Source organism: Lissotriton helveticus, chromosome 8 (genome assembly GCF_964261635.1).
Source record: "Lissotriton helveticus chromosome 8, aLisHel1.1, whole genome shotgun sequence".
NCBI classification, from domain to species: Eukaryota; Metazoa; Chordata; class Amphibia; order Caudata; family Salamandridae; genus Lissotriton; species Lissotriton helveticus.
This window is the reverse complement of record NC_136069.1, coordinates 888453099-888469719: the sequence shown is the minus strand read 5'-3', so window position 1 is coordinate 888469719 and position 16621 is coordinate 888453099.

Genomic DNA, 16621 nt, shown 5'->3' with positions numbered 1-16621 from the left:
CCGTGTTATCCCACTCTTGAAAAAACCCGGGGCGAGCACAAAAAATCTAAAAAAACTTCAGGCCAATCTCACAATTACCATTCCTTGCTAAAGTGCTTGAACAACATGTGCTAAAATCCCTGACTGACCACATTGAAAACAACCACCTCCTGCAATCAAATCAGGCAGGTTACAGGGCGCACCACACCACGGAGTTGGTGATGCTATCGGTCCTAGATGCACTTAGACTAAGGGCCTATAAGAAAAAACCATGTGCCTTGGTTCTACTAGACCTTTCCACGGCATTTGATATGGTCAATCATGACCAACTAATGTTGCGGATCTCGGAGCTGGGGATACAGGGCACAGCCCTGGCATGGCTGACCTCCTTTCTTGAAGAGCGTTCACAGAGAACACAACTGACTGACCTTGTGTCCGACAGAGAGCTAAATTCAAGGGCCTCTGTATTGCACACAAAACCCTCTACTGCCGAGCTCCTAACTACATCAAGGACCGCCTTGCCAAATACACCCCCAGTAGGGCACTACGGTCCACGGATGCTAGCCTCCTGGCTTGCCCAAGATTTAACCTGTCCACGAAAGGAGGTAGAGCATTCTCATTATCTATCCCCTCCATCTGGAACAACTTGCCGGAGAGTCTTCGGAAGGAACATGACCTCCTTCCATTCAGGAAAAAAATTAAAAACAGTTCTTTTTGCTGAAGCCTGGATATAATCTACCCCCCTGGCTAGGTCAAGACCTCTCTGACAGCGCTTAGAGACCTGCTGGTGATAATGCGCTCAACAAATACCAAATAACATAACATAACATAACATAACTTATGTATTCCTTAGCAATGTATAGACTATGATAAACACCGCAGATATTGAAAAAACAAAATGCAGCCCCACACAAACTTAATTTCCATTGACTAGGTGGGCTCCTCACTTTGGGATTATATGACAAAATAGAAAGGTTGATTCTCTAATACCAAATCTTCAAGCAGTATTTTAGCACCCAAGTATTAAAACGGCAATGTTACTTCATTCATATGTGACATGCGCCATGAAAACCCGTGTATACTGTAAAAAATGTGCACATTAACAAAAAACACAAATGATGGATGGATTGCAGAACAAATCGATCATTCACCCCCAGTCACAGATCTGGGTTACATCCATTGTGCTCACTGTGCCATCCCAGTTTGGACTCAGCCATATGCAAATCAGTCTTGACCCTACTCCCTATAGGATCAGTCCAGCCCCAACCCCCAGGCCAAGTCCTCCCTGATCCTGGAAAACAAGCATCCTGAGACCAATTTCGGGATATCACCCCTCATCAGCCAGGCTAGCTTGAATCCAGTGGTAAAGTGAGCATGGGACCCATGCTCACTATACCACTCGATTAAAGCTAGCCTGGCTGATTAAGGATGATACCCTGAAACCAGTCCAAGGATGCTTTTCTTCCGATCTAGGGAGGACCTTGCCTAGTAGTTCGGGTTGGACTGTTCCCATTGAGAGCAGGTTGCGGACTGATTTGTATATGGCTGGGTCCAAAATGGGGTAACGCAGTGAGCAAATAATTATGGATTTAAACCTGATCTGTGACTGTGGATGAATGTTTGATTTGTTCTGCACTCCAGCCATCATTTGTGTGTTTTTTTGCATTGTACCCTAAGTGGGAAGACTATGTCAAGACATGAGCCCCATGCTCACTATACCATTGGATTTAAGATAGCCTGGCTGATAAGGGATGATACCCTCCCTAAAAATATTTTTTAAACCAGTCCAGTAAGTCACTGAAGGTCTTGCCCCCTTTCACCACCACTCTGCAAACGTGCCTCCTGGTGCCCTACTGGTTGGGGGATGAAGTCCATTTGGCTGTTGAGGGTCCTTGGGGCCAACAAACCCTCCTATTACCTCTAGTATGTCCCGCACAGCAGGATTGCTGAGCGGTCTTCAGAGGCCACTCCCCCTTTCTCCACCACCATACAAATGTGCCTCCTGGAACACTACTGATTGGGGAAAGAAGACCCCTTGGATGCTGAGGGTCATGCCACTTCCAGTAAGTCCCACACAGCACAATTACTGAGAGCTGGTCGGAAGCCTGCCCCTTCTCCTCCACTCTGCAAATATACCTCCTGGCACACTACTGGCTGGGGGATGAAGTCCTCTTAGTTGCTGGGGGTTCTTGATGGCCAAGAACCCCTCCTGTTAGCTCCAGTAAGTCCCATACAGTGGGACTGCGGAAAGATTGCTGTGATTTTGTTGGAGGCCTACCCCCTATGTCTTACTCTCTGCAAATGCACCTCCTGGCACACTACTGGTTGGGGGATGAAGTCCCCTTGCATCCTGGTGATCAATGGGGGCTGAGACCACCTCCTGTTACCACCAGTAAGTCCCAAACAGTAGTATTTCTGAGATCTGGTCAGAGGCACACCCCTTTTCTTCACATACTGTACATACCCATACAGCCACTCACACACCCACTCCCACACCCATCAAGCCACTCATAAAACCATTCACACATCCACACAGCTACTCACACACCCAATCACAGACCCATGCAGCCACTCACAAACCCACTTACATACCCCAGCAGCTACTCACACACCCAAACACCCACAAAACCACTCACACACCTAGTCAGAGACCCATACAGCCACAAGCACACCCACTCAGCGAACTATACAGCCACTTACACACCCGCTCTGAAAGGTTAGAGGTTACAGTTTGGAAATAAAAATAAAAGTTTTTGAATTTCACTAAAGAAACTACAGGTTACATGGCGTCATTGTTAGAAAATAGAATAACAAAAAACTTTGAAATTCGGTTACATGGGCGTTATATTTAGGCTCAAATGTCAATCGCACAAAACCATTGCGATTCAGCAGTTAATGTTACCTGAGCTAATTATACCTTTCGCCCTCGCAATGCACTGCTTATAACCTCACATATTACATCACTGACGACATGGTCAGTAATATAACTGAAGACATCTCAAATGACTTTTTCTAAGGATTATTCCATTGTCAGTTTTTTTTGTCACCTGCATCTCCCTGAGTGCCATATCCAATTTCCATCTTGATGCACATAAAGCAAACAGTTACATCAATGTATTGTTGTTGACCTTTCTTATCCTTCCTGAGTGTACATGAAAGTTTATGTTGGTGTAGTTTTACGAACGGATATTGGATAGACTGTACTGTTAATTATTTATAACTTAAGTAACCACACTAAATGATACTATTAATTCAACTGCAACAAATTCAAGTTTCACTGATGTTCTTCTTGCTTGTTTGCTTTTAGGTGCACAAGAGACAACATCACCCACAGTACTGACAGACAGAAGGTCTGTTCATTATGTGACGCATGACCACACAACACAGACATCTCTTCAGCGTGTGAAGCTAAGTGCCACTGCTAACTGACAGCTTCAAGATGGCTCCAAATAAAGGTGCTGCCAAGAAAGTGGTAGTGGGGGGGAGAAAAATCCGATTTCCACCAATGGCGTGCCAGCCAGGACATGTTTAAGCAATGTTGTGCCTGCCGCACCGGCCTCCAGGAAGCAAGTTCGGAGCAGCATTCCCGAATCAGCAGACCCACCTCAACCTAGGCCCAAGCCCATGTCTGGCACACAGGCAGCCAGTCTAATCATGGCAGCGCTGATGAGCAGTGGTGTAAAAATTGACTTATCTCTTTCACATAGTAGTCTCCAATCAGTCCCTGATAGCTCCTGAGGCGTGAGCCGGGAGTAGGACAAACGCTCCATATCCTCACTGCTTCATATTGCGAATTTGCACTAGTTATTATTTTGGATACCCTAGAATACGGATACAGAATTTTTTGGGAAATGTGTTTTTAAGGGCACGTAATTTACCGCTTGATAATCTATAGTAGCTGGAAGTCAGGGGCTGTGTCTTACTTCAATCTGAGGCACGGGAAGGGGGAAAGTCGAACCAGCGCTCACCCGGACGGCCGTCATCTTGAGTGGGCCAAGGTGAGCGCTCTAGGCTTTCTCCTACCTAGCACTTGAAAAGCAGGGCTGGCGCGACTGCGCAGTCCTGATAGCTCCTGAGGCGTGAGCCAGGAGTAGGACAAGCGCTGCATATCCTCACTGCTTCATATTGCGAATTTGCACTAGTTATTATTTTGGATACCTTAGAATACGGATACAGGATTTTTTAGCCATTTTTTATCCATTTAAGAAAAATAATTTGTGAAATGTGTTTTTAAGGGCACGTAATTTACCGCTTGATAATCTATAGTAGCGGGAAGTCAGGGGCTGTGTCTTACTTCAATCTGAGGCACGACAAGAGGGAAAGTCGAACCAGCGCTCACCCGGACGGCCGCCATCTTGAGTGGGCCAAGGTGAGCGCTCTAGGCTTTCTCCTACCTAGCACTTCAAAAGCAGGGCTGGCACGACCGCGGCACGCCAAAGGCAAGCCCGTCTGCTCCCGTCCGAGCCAGTCCCGCGCCTAGCGCCATGACCCCTAGTCGGCAGACAGCAGGCAGTCCACCAAGCATGGTCTATGGCCGCGACTTACTACTGAGTCAGGATGTTGGGGGGAAGAAAGTGGGCTGCAGTAGCCTGAGGCCTGATAAGGCCTTACAGGTAGGCACTCATGTTTGCCCAGCTTGTCTCAGGAGTCTCCCAGCTATCCTTTTAAGGCCAGTCGGGGCAGCCGCTAGTACTAACAAGGCTATAGGGGAGGGTACGCTGAGCAACATAAGCTGCCTCATGATCAACGCCAGATCATTGGTGAAACACAGGCTTGAGTGCGCCAAGATGATCAAGGATAAGAAGATAAAAATTGCGTTTGTCACGGAGACCTGGACGGATGCGGCCTCAGGACCTGATATAGTAAAGGCCACCCCTGCAGACTATCTTAGCCTTATCTTGGATAGGCCTCGGAAAAAAGGAGGGGGCCTGGCGGTCATCTATCATACCTCCATCAAAGGGTCTTTTCAACCTGTGCTCTCTGAGAATTGTGAAGTCCTGGGGTTTAAGCTCATCCTGTCCAACCATCAATCCTTTAGGGGTTGCCTTCTGTATAGGCCCCCGGCACTAAGGCCCTGTTCATAGACACCACAGGGAGCTTCTTAGAGGAAGCCTTGTGCGCAAAATCCTTCACAGTCTTAGGAGATTTTAATTTCCACCTAGAGAGCAGTTTAGACTCGGACACAATGGCCTTATCCGAGGTGATGCATGGGGTGGGATTAACACAAGTGGTTACAGGGCCCACGCATACGGCGGCCAACACCTTGGACGGAATTTTCACAAACAATCCGGATTTGAAATTTGCAAAGATTGATCCCGCCGCCTGGTCTGATCATGCCGCAGTGTTGTTTAATATCACAACCGCATCACCTTATAGGGCAAGACAGGATAGGAAAACAGTTAGGACTTGTAGAGCTTGGAACAAGATTGAAGGAAGCATACTTGAGAACCTTCTGGTGTCTTCCATGGTCACTCAGCCAGCAGACGTGAACGAAGCGGCGGCCACCTACTCTAACTGGGTTGACCGTGCCTGCACCACACTAGCCCCACCAAAAAATTGTCGCCCTACCTGCACCGCTCCGTCAGCCCCCTGGTTCTCTGACAAGCTGAAAGAGTTTAAGCTCGTATGCAAAAAACTTGAACGGACCTGGCGTAAAAATTATAATGAGATAGACAAACGAAAACTTATATCTAGCCAGTTGGTCTATAAAGACATGATCGGGAAAGCTAAACGAACATACTTCACCAACCGTATTAATGGGGCTAAGAACTTGCCCAAGGAACTCTTCCATACGGTTTCGAGCCTGGCTATCCCTTAGCCAGTGATTATTCCACCCAGCGAGGAACTGTGCGAGAACTTAGCCAAGTTCTTTTTAAGCAAGGTCGAGCACATCTTCACCTCACTTGAGCCTCATGTCAGGCAGAGCATGCTAGAAGTCACACCCAGGAACCCCATAGCTAATCTACAGAAGGCCAAATTTCTAGCATTTGGCCCAGTGAGTTCCGATGAAATTAAGAAACAGCTGCTTGCCATAAAATCGGGTTCACCTCATGACCCCTGTCTGGCGACCGTGGCGAAGCTGGCGGCAGCCCCGATAGCTGCCACCTTAGCTAAGCTTTTTAATCATATGTTTGAAGCGGGGGACTTTCCAGCCTACTGGAAATGGGCCTCAATTGTCCCTCTGCTAAAAAACCCACACTGGATATAGGCGATCCCAACAATTATCGGCCTACCGCCAGACTACGGCTGCCACCTAAACTCATAGAAAGAGTTATGAACTCTCAGCTCTGCGCATTCCTGGGAGCCACAAATGGCCTGGACATAGCACAACATGGGTTTAAGGAAGGACATAGCACCGAGTCTGCCCTAATCAAATCGACGGAGATCAGGAAGGTGATAGATGCAGGGCCCGTCGTTCCTACAACAGCATTTCCAGTGGTACAGGCCGGGGAGGCATCTCAGGTCGGCCAGTCTGGGGCTGATTAGGACATCACGCATATGCTGGGGTGGCAGAAGTTTTGTCCTAGGGGCAGCTACCGCCTGGAATTCTTTACCAACGGCACTGAGACAGATCACGGACTTGCTGGCCTTCCGGAAAAGCTTGAAAACGTGGCTGTTCACTAATTAGTCAGGAGGTTTAGGCCAGGGGAGCTATCACTATAGCGCCAGGACACCGTTTGGTAACAGCGCGCTCTACAAATGTTACAAATAAATAAATAAATAAATAAATTGCCGGAAACTCAGATAAGTGGACAACAACAGCCTCAGCCAGCAATAGTAGTTCCTCCCAAAGTAGGAGCAGTTCAGTAGATTGAGCTTTATGCTGAGGAAGTAGAAGAAGCCACTCTTTCTGAAGTTCTATTGTCTTCCAGATCTCCAGCAAGAAAAAGGAGGGTTACTCCACTAAGTTCTTCTCCAAGCCCCCCTTCAGATGATCAAGACTCCAATTCGATCCCACCTCAGTCTGAGAGAGAGGAGAGGATAGGAAAAAGGAAGGTTATTGAAAGCCTTAGAGTTATGGAAGTGGAAGAGGAGCATGACGACAAGTTGGTCATCATGAATGTTAGCGCATCCCTAGTGGAGACCAACGTTACCCTATCTCAACTAGCTCTGAGCAATGTGGTACAGATATCACCACCACCAACTGTCACATTTGCAAGGACATTTGCAGTGACCTACATCCACAAACACCTCGGTAGAATTAGGCACTGCAGAGAGGCAAACGTCAAAACGCTCACCTACCGCCACTTCATCCGCCATTGGCAGTGGCACCAGCGTCAGAATGTGGACCTCACTAGTTTAGGACTTTTTACAGTTAGCAAGAAGGAGCCAAACATTGCCATATGCTCCATTTGAGGAGCAAGTGTTAGTCAAGCTAAGCTTGGTACAAACTATGGTACCGGAGGACAAACAACCCATTTGAGAAAACACCACACAGTCCAGTGGGAGGAGCACCTTTGCAGACCAAAAACTGCAAGTGGTGTTGTTGAAAGAGGTGGTAGGCTGAGCAGGGAATCAGATCCGATCATGGTGGAAGGTGAAGAAGATGGAGACATTTTCTTTACGTAAATCAGCCCTGTTGCCAGCAGTGAAGTAGTATCGCCCACCTAGCAACATCGCAATGGCACAAGATTCAGCTCGAGACACCAAGGCTAGAACATACAGTAACTGCCCGCTTAGACACACATTGAGCCTACCACCACCTGCATCAGTGGCACCATAAAAGAAAAAAATCCAGGCTACTATTCCTGGCAGGTTTAGGTAGGAGGGGCAGTACAAACGCAGCCACCCAATGGCATGTTTGTAGAACCTCAGAGTAGTGGCACACAAGCTGGGGCACACTCTCCGAGCGCTGCCTACCCTTCTGGAGGGCATACCCACTGCACTGCCTGCCGCCTGATGCCAGGGTGGAGGGGAGGTTGAGCTGCGCATTAAAAAAATAGCGCAGTCAGCTCCACCTCTGTGAAAATGGCACAGAGCTGCATCCCTGCATGGCACGGCCAACCGGATGGTAGGTAGCTGCAGCTGGTGGTGCTGGTTTGGGGGAGCGTGGTGCTGCCACTCCCCTGCTCTACCATGGCACTGGATTGGAAGAAGAGAAGAGTATAGCAAGAATAAAGGAAGGAAGGAAATTCATTGAGAAAGTAAAGCAAAATAGTAAGAAAGTAATGAAAAAACTAAACAATTTTCAAAAAATGTGTAATACATAAACAAAAAGACACACAGAAAGATGATAAATACAAATGAGGGGTAGATAAATTAGAAAAGGGTAGGACAAATAGATTAAGGACAGATTCAAAAGTAGGCCCCAGCACCATAAAAGAGTAAAACAAGATGACCGTGCCCATGCAAAGTGCATGGTGCTGTTTGCACCTTGGTTCTGGTACGAGAACACACTTGGTGTTGCTTATATCGCAGAAGCAGGCACGGCTACCATCTCTGCCCGTTATTGAAACTATACACAAACAACAAAGGAGTGACTAGGCACGAGCATTTGAAAAACAATAACCACGGTTCTCTTAACGTGTGGTGAAGGTTAAATAAATGAATAAATAAACCCCCATGAAAAGTGCTCTGTCTTTATCTAAGATAAAATGGTACTGCCAGTTCCGTTAGTATACCAACTGGTACGCCTCTCACCCTCTAGAGCTAGTAATCTACAGTGGTGAAGCTCTATTCATTTAGAAGGACCCTCACTCACCACTAGTTGGTGACATGCTTCATCATCGGGTCCCCGCTAGGGTAACCGAGTATCACCCTAGCGTGCTACAACGCCTGACTACAGCGGAGCAGGATGTGGTGAGTGGAACAGTGCCCAAATCAAAAAGTGACTAAACGTGTGGTGTCAGTGCAAATTAAAAAATGCAGAGGTTGTAACCAGGTCAAAAAATGTTTTAATGATGGCCAACCCGCATTGATTAAAAATAGTGAGTGGACTAGACAAGGTTCTGAGTTACGGAACCCGAGTCCTAAAAATCGGTCGACATGTTTCTGCTGTTTTATTGCATTTTGCTCAGCTTTCTTCAGGACCTAATAAATAGTCCTCCGGTGGTGTGCGCGCACTAAGGCGTACCCTCCCGGGAGGCTCTAAATGTGAAAATTAATAAAATTTAAAAACTGTGTGAAAAAAATAATCACACAACAGTTAACCATGTCATCTCATGCCATTTGCAGAAACAATCATAGCAACCTATGGGAAAAAAAGGGACAAAGACAAAGACAAACAGTGACACATAATTAGATCTCAATTGTGGTCCAATATCTCAGAATAAGCTGCATTAATGGAGCTGACTTCGTGTGTCATACTGGAAACAGAGCCCATCCAAATGTGACGGTGCAGTGTAATATCATTTCTATGAATGGGTGCCTCAAAATTCTAGATCAGCACCCAACATGCCCGACCAATTCTGCCGGTAAAGTGCGGGGCAAATCGCATGTATATCCTGCTTTCAAATCAAGTCAGACTTGCCTCATACATATGGCTCATTCGTCCCATAGTATTAATCATAGTCGAGTGAAGGTTTAAACGTTCCGTTTTTAACGTCATGTGTACAATACAAAACTCAGGGGCTTTGAAACTCTCCATAACGGAAAAGGAACGAAAATGCTATATTTCTTAATTACTCACAAAAAGCGGGACATTAAGATGCCCCTTCGGTGAGGGTGGCGCGGGTGTACTTCACGCGGTGGCTTTCTGCAATGGGAGAAAATAAAGGGCGAAGGTATGTATCAATTTCCCCACTGTCGAAAATAATAATAGCACGGAAATCCAGGGGCCCCGGGCGAATGTTTAACTGGTCGGGTGTCACTTACTTCTGCACTCGCGGCTCCCCGCCCGTGACCTGCTTTCTTGTCCAACCCTCCCGGAAGCGGTAGTTTCACCGGGAAACAGCCTGTGTTTATTGAACGCCCTGGGCGGAACAGAGTACACCACGTGGGACGCTGGTAGTCACGTGGTGTCGTCCGCAGAAGCAATCTTAAAGGGATACAGTGCAAAAAAGAGGGTTCCTACTGCCAAGCAACACGAGTTCGATCCCCCGCATTGACATCAGTAACCACATTGCCCTGTAAATTATATTAATATTCTCAAGTCAGCAGTTAATCAATTTTCATTATTCCAAAAAGTATCATTTGGAATAAATAATGGGTGCTACTTATTATATCAAGGAAGCAGAGTATTAAGATGCTGAATACATATCCTGCTTCTTCATACAAGCGGAGCAATTAGCAATAATATTGATACTGCCAGTGCTTCCCTTAGTCGAACACTCAACATACTCCCTACATAGATTTATTGTTCAGAGATGTTAAAAAAGGCGAGTTTATCAGCTGTTAAATGACATAGGGAAACAGAACAGGACATGACAAACCATGGACATAGTGTAATCCTCTATCTTCGCAGGACACTGCCCCATGGGATATCATCATTGAGACCAACCCTATTTGTCCCAAGGCGATACACCCAACGTTGTTCACGTTCAAAAAGCGACGCCTCAGACCCATATTCTTGATGTTCTAGAATGGTCCACTGTAAATCATTGGGGGTATGTCCCGCCTGTAGAAAGTGTACGGTGAGTTTTGTGGTCATCTTTTTACACCGTATATTACTTCTGTGTTCACAGATTCTGATTCTTGTACGCCGCGTTGTCATTCCCACGTATTGGAGGCCACAACTGCACGTGATGAGATATACCACGTTAGTGGTGTTACAATTCGTTATTGAAACTATACATAGCGCAGCAGAGTTTTTTGTCATTTTGTGGAGTTCTGTGCAGCACGAATACAGTATCTCCAACTGAACCTAACACACACATACTTGTATAAGTCTACTGTGAGTGAGTACCAGGAATACTTCATGTAATGGTGTGATCGGGGAGGCTGGATGATGACGGTTATCCCTAGCATATCTTGGCGTTATTACCCCAGACTTTTTGCCTCTGCCTCTTTTGCTTAGATGCTTTGGGTACTTTGCTACTGCTGATCAGTGTCAACGTACAAGTGTTCCCTGTGTAAAGTGTAATGGTAATTGGTTGGCCATGATTGGTATGTTTGCCGTACTAGTAAAGTCCCTAGTGATGTGCACTGTGTGTGCCAGGGCTAGTAATGCAAAGGTGCATGGAGAAGGGAACTCAGGCCTACAGTGTAGGGCCTGCGCACAGTTTGCTAAGTTAGCATGTTGTCCTGACAAGTACACCCACTTGTCAGGCCTTACTTTCCATTTTGCATACACAGTGGGCACCCCTGTGGTAGGTCCCGGGTAACCCCTGGGCAGGGTGCAGTGTGAGTAAAAAGCAGGACATATACTGAGGTGTGTGCTATGTACTGACAGTGAAAAACGCTCCATTTCGTTTTTCACTGGTGAAAGGCCATCCTGCCCATGGGACAGAATGGGGGAGGCTGAGTATTGTGTTGGTTCGCCTAGTCTCCTATAGGTTTAAAATGGAGAGGGGAAGTTTAGTATGTATGAACTCACAGTGTCATAACATATCTTTCTATGGAAGTGGTTTTGTCACTAAAATGTTCAGAAACCACTCTTTTAGAAAGTGGCAGAGTTTTGAACTTTAAGCATGTCTGTGTGTCTCTGCTGAATGTAGATTGGTTATTTGGATCTGAGAGGTGAGAGGAGCTGGGGAGGTCTTGACCCAGGGAGGGGTTGAGATGGCACCAGGCTGCCCTGCATCTGGAGAGTAGGGGGAGGAGAAGCCCAGGAGGTGAAAAGGCCTGGGCTGCTACTATAAACCAATTAACCCATCTCCTGCTGAGTGATTAAGGATCCAGACCCCCATTATCAAAGGGAGAAAGGTGACACTGGAAAGGAGACACCCAGAACTGATTTAGGCAGGGGTCAGGGACCCAGAGCACAACAAACTTCAAAGACATTTAGGGGTATAACTATGAGAGCTGAGGCCCCTGAACGTTGGAATGGAATAGAAATGGATTGAGACTGAAAAGGCTAAGACCCATTTTGTGGTCAAGAGGAACCTCTGCTAAGGAAAGAACAACTGAATAGACTGCTGGGGAAGGACCAACCCTTGCTTCATGATCGGGGGCTGGTCTGCTGTTTGCTGTTTTAACCAAGGACGAGGCTGTTGGGACTGTGCTGTGTGCGCTGGGTCCCCCCCCTGCTTGAAGAAGACTGCGCTTTGTGCTGGGTCTTGTAACCCCAAGGGCCTGAGGTGAGCTAGCTGTCTCCCTGTTTTAGAAACACAGGAGCATAAAAGTTTCTGGAGAAGTTTCAAGTGAGGTGTGTTGAGGCAGCTTGAGACCCTTGGAAGGTATGCCCTGTGATCTTGGACACACGGAGGAGAAGTGAGACTTGGACGCGTAGGGTGAGTGTTGTGGTGCACAGAAGGCGTTGGTGATTAGCGCCTGGTCTACGTGTGCATCGGAAGTGGAGTGAGCCTCGGGTGCACAGGGTGCGTGAAGTAACCCTGGGCGTAGTTCGCGTAGTATCGCTATGCGTAGTTACGCGAAGTGTGCTACGCACTACGCGAGCTATGTGTAGCAACGCGAACTGCGTAGTGCACGGTGCAAAATGCTGTTAGTACTGATTGCACAGTGCCGGATGTTTGACCGCACTGTGCAATCAGTGCAAACTGCATCTTGCACAGTGCAAGCGGTCGTTTTCTGCCGTTCAAGTAGATTTCGACTCGAGCTGCAGCTTTCTCAACATGGACTGATAGTTTCTCATCTTGAGCGGTCGCGAGCATACGCAATCACTCGCAATGAGAAACCTGACCTCCCCAAGTTAAGAATCTCGCTGGGAGGTTTATTTTCCATGCTGGTGATCGGCAACTTGATGTTGCTGATCTCTAACGAGGAAAAAATCTCGCCGGGATGTCATTTTGCTCGCTCGTGGTCGGCAACTTGACGTTGAGAACCGCGAGCAAGCAAAAAATTACCGCTACGCTACATGTGTTTGCAATTTGCTACATGCAATTCGCACTAGTGCGAAGTCGCGCAAACTTTGCAAACTAAGCAAGCGTAGCGTAGTACTCCGCCCAGGGTTAGGTGAAGAGCGCCTGGATATCGGGGTACTGGAGTTGGAGTAAGTCTCAGTGAAGCAGTGTATGAGCTTTGTTGCAGCCTGGGACTGTGGAGGTGATCGGTCTGCCCTGCAGTCGCCTGAGACCTTGCTAACAGTCACGGCCTGGACCGGCAGCCCCAGAGGAGCTGAGCTGCCTGGCCGAGCCACTGTGATCAATTGAGAAAGTTCTGCACGGAAGGAGGAGAGGAGAGTGGGGTCGCGCCCCCAAGTAACGTGGATCCCTACCTGGGCAAGGTGCGGGCTCGGAGGGACAGTCTCTCGGCCTCTCAGTCCTTCTGGCGATGTGAGCCTTTGCTTTGGCTCAGACTAACGGAGTGGCAGTACTGGGGCCAGAGTGAGAAGCTGCACTTTATGTCATCATGGTTACGTGTGGGGGCAACTGTAATCGAAGTAGATTGTCGGAATACACTTTGCCAATGTTGCTGCTAACGAACTGTGGGACGGTTTTGTGACGCCTGATATTATTTCTGCATAACGAAGTACACGATTGTAGCGCTACTCTTTGCATTATTTCTCCATTGCAAAGTACAGGATTGCAGCAGCCAATTTGCATTATTTCTTCATTGCAAAGTACATAATTGTAGCTATACATTGCTTTATTCCTTAATTGCAAAGTACATGATTGTGGCGGCGTGCATTGCATTATTTCTTAATTGCGAAGTACAGGATTGGGTGTGACGTATTGCATTATTCCTTCATTGCGCAGTAGATGATTGGAGCGGTTCGCATTGCATTATTTCTCCCATTGCAAGGTACCCGGGTGTACCATTACACATTGTATTATTTCTCCTTTGCCCAGCCCAGGATTGTATCGTTACACAGTGCATTATTGTTTTTCCAGTGCAACGTGTGATTCTAGCATTGCGACCAGAAAAGCATTTTGAAAGTGGTGGTTGGGATTTGAACCTACCAGCCAGCTGGAATGAATATTACCCTTTATCATATGTTAGCTTCTGTATCATGTGGTATATCTTTTTATATAAAGTTTTATCAAACTCGTTTGGTGTCCATTTCTGGTGTCACCAGTAGGTTGCTGGGGGTGTGGTTGCACATACTGCACACTTGTGCCTTGGAGATAGGCCTGGCTGCTCATGCCAAGCTACTAAGAGGGTGAGCAGAGCTACCTGAAATGGTGCCCTTACTTGGCCTAGCGTTGAGTGGGGAGTCCCGGGTCTCGCATTTGATGACAGTCATACGGGCAGGGGACTCATGCTTCCAACAATGACAAATACCATTTTCTGAGAAAAGATCACCCGAGGGTGCTGCCATTTTATGTTTTACCCAAAGTGCATAAAATTATTGCTAATGACCTTCTAGGAGACCAACTGTCTCCTCTACTGTAGGTTTCCTAGAAAAAACAGTGACGTATATAGACTTCTTTCTCTCCCCGTTTGTCAAAGTCTACCTGCATATTGCAGAGATAGTTTGGATTTCCTTACTAAAATACACAATGTGGTTTGGTCAGATTCTTTCCTCATGATAACGATGAATGTCACATCCCTGTAAACATGTATGGATCGCCAATTTGGGATACAGGCATGTGAGCATTACTTGTGAACAAGATCAGTCAGCTTTCTTGAGCATAATAAGGTGGTACTCAGCATAATGTGAAATTGCTTGAAAGAGAAAATCTTTCTGCATGATGGGGTGTACTACCGACGAATGATTGGGACCGCTATGGCCACCTACCTTGCCCCTAGGTTTGGCAGCCTCTTAATGGGCTGGTGGGAGGAGCAGGTGGCCTGGGCAGAAGAGAACAAAGAGCACATTGAAATTGAATTGAATTGAAAATGAATTTATATAGCGCATATATCACCCATAGGTCTCATAGCGCTTGCAGAGATTCAGTGAGAGAACAGAGGGAAGGCAGACCTAGAGGACCTAAAATAGCCAGGTTTTCAGATTGCTGCGGAATGTGTTGTGATTAGGGTCTATTCTAATCTGAAGGGGTAGGGTGTTCCACGTTTCTGGGGCTATTTTAGAAAAACATCTGTCCCCATTTCTGACCGTGTGGACTTTCGGGATCGTTAGGAGATGTTTATCTGAGGAACGAAGGGTTCTGGTCGGGCAGTAATCTTTCCAAATATTTAGGTCCTTGACCATTGATAGTTTTGTGGACTAGGCAGCATATTTTAAATTTGATGCATTTTTTTTAATGGGGAGCCAGTGTAGTTTTCTGAGACAAGGGGCCAAAGGACTGTGGGGGGGGAGATCAAGAACCAACCTGGCCGCTGTATTCTGCAGGGTTTGAAGTTTTGTCAGAAGACTTTCATTGATGGCAGCGAACAGTGCATTGCTGTAGTCCAGGTGACTTATAATTAAGCCCTGTATTAAGGGCATGCGGGATGATATGGGGATCCACTTAAAGATCTTCCTGAGGCTGCGCATCAGTCCAAAGCTGGGGTGTACTAATTTGTTGACATGGGCTGACATGGACAGTTTATTATCGATAGTGACTCCCATTTTCCGAGCTGAGTTCTTCGGGGCAGGGCAGGGGCCTAATGTTGGTGGCCACCATTCGTCTGACCAGTATTTCTGCACATTTCCAAACAGTATTATCTCGGTCTTTCCGGCGTTAAAGATCAGGTAATTGTTGGTCATCCATTCCTTTATAGAGGTCATGCAATGTTGGATCTGGATTTAGTGTCCGTAGGGTTTGGACCTAGGGTGATTAACAGCTGAGTGTCATCAGCGTAAGACACAGTTTCAAAGCCATGCGCTCTAATTACCTTGGCCAGTGGGGATAGGTATAAGTTGAAAAGTGTGGGGCTCAATATTGATCCTTGGGGGACTCCCTTATCGTTTTCCACGTTTGTTGAGGAAAAAGACCCAAGTTGGACCCTAGACCACCTTCTGGTCAGGTAGCTCTTGATCCAAAGTAGGGCTGAGCCCTCGACACCGATCTCTGCTAGGCGCTCTAAAAGAATGCTGTGTGAGATAATGTCGAAGGCTGCCGATAGATCGAGTAGGATTAGAATGGCCGATTGTCTTGCGTCGATGGTCAGCCAAATATTATCCACTAACTCAAGCAGAGCTGTCTCAGTGCTATGAAAAGCTCTGAAGCCTGACTGGGATGGATCCAGTTGCTTGTTGTCTTACAGATGTTTAACTAGTTGTTTATTTATTAAAGATTCCATGACTTTCCCAAAGAGTGGTAGGAGGGAGGTCGGGCGGTAATTTAGGAGTTGTTTTGGGTAGGCATTGTTCTTTTTTAGTATTGGTCTAACTATAGCCTCTTTCCAGTGGGCGGGGACCGTAAAATGGGCTAAAGATAGGTTAAGGGTAGCGGTCAATTCAGTGGTCATGGTTGGTGCAATTTTAGCTAAGATTTGGGAGGAGGCGGCCCAGCTGGGGACCCTGATTTTCTTTTCTTTATTGTGATATCCACTTCCTCCTCTGAAAATGTCTGAAATTCTTTAAGGACATTGTGGACAGGGAGTTGTTTTCTGGGAAATTGGTCGGGTAGACTTATGGTTTTAGGTGGTGCGGTCGGTATGAGAAATAGTTTATGAATGTCATTTATTTTGTCCGTAAATAAAGTGGAGAGGACATTGACCCATTCCTGAGACTCAATGAGTGGGGGTTGGCAGGATG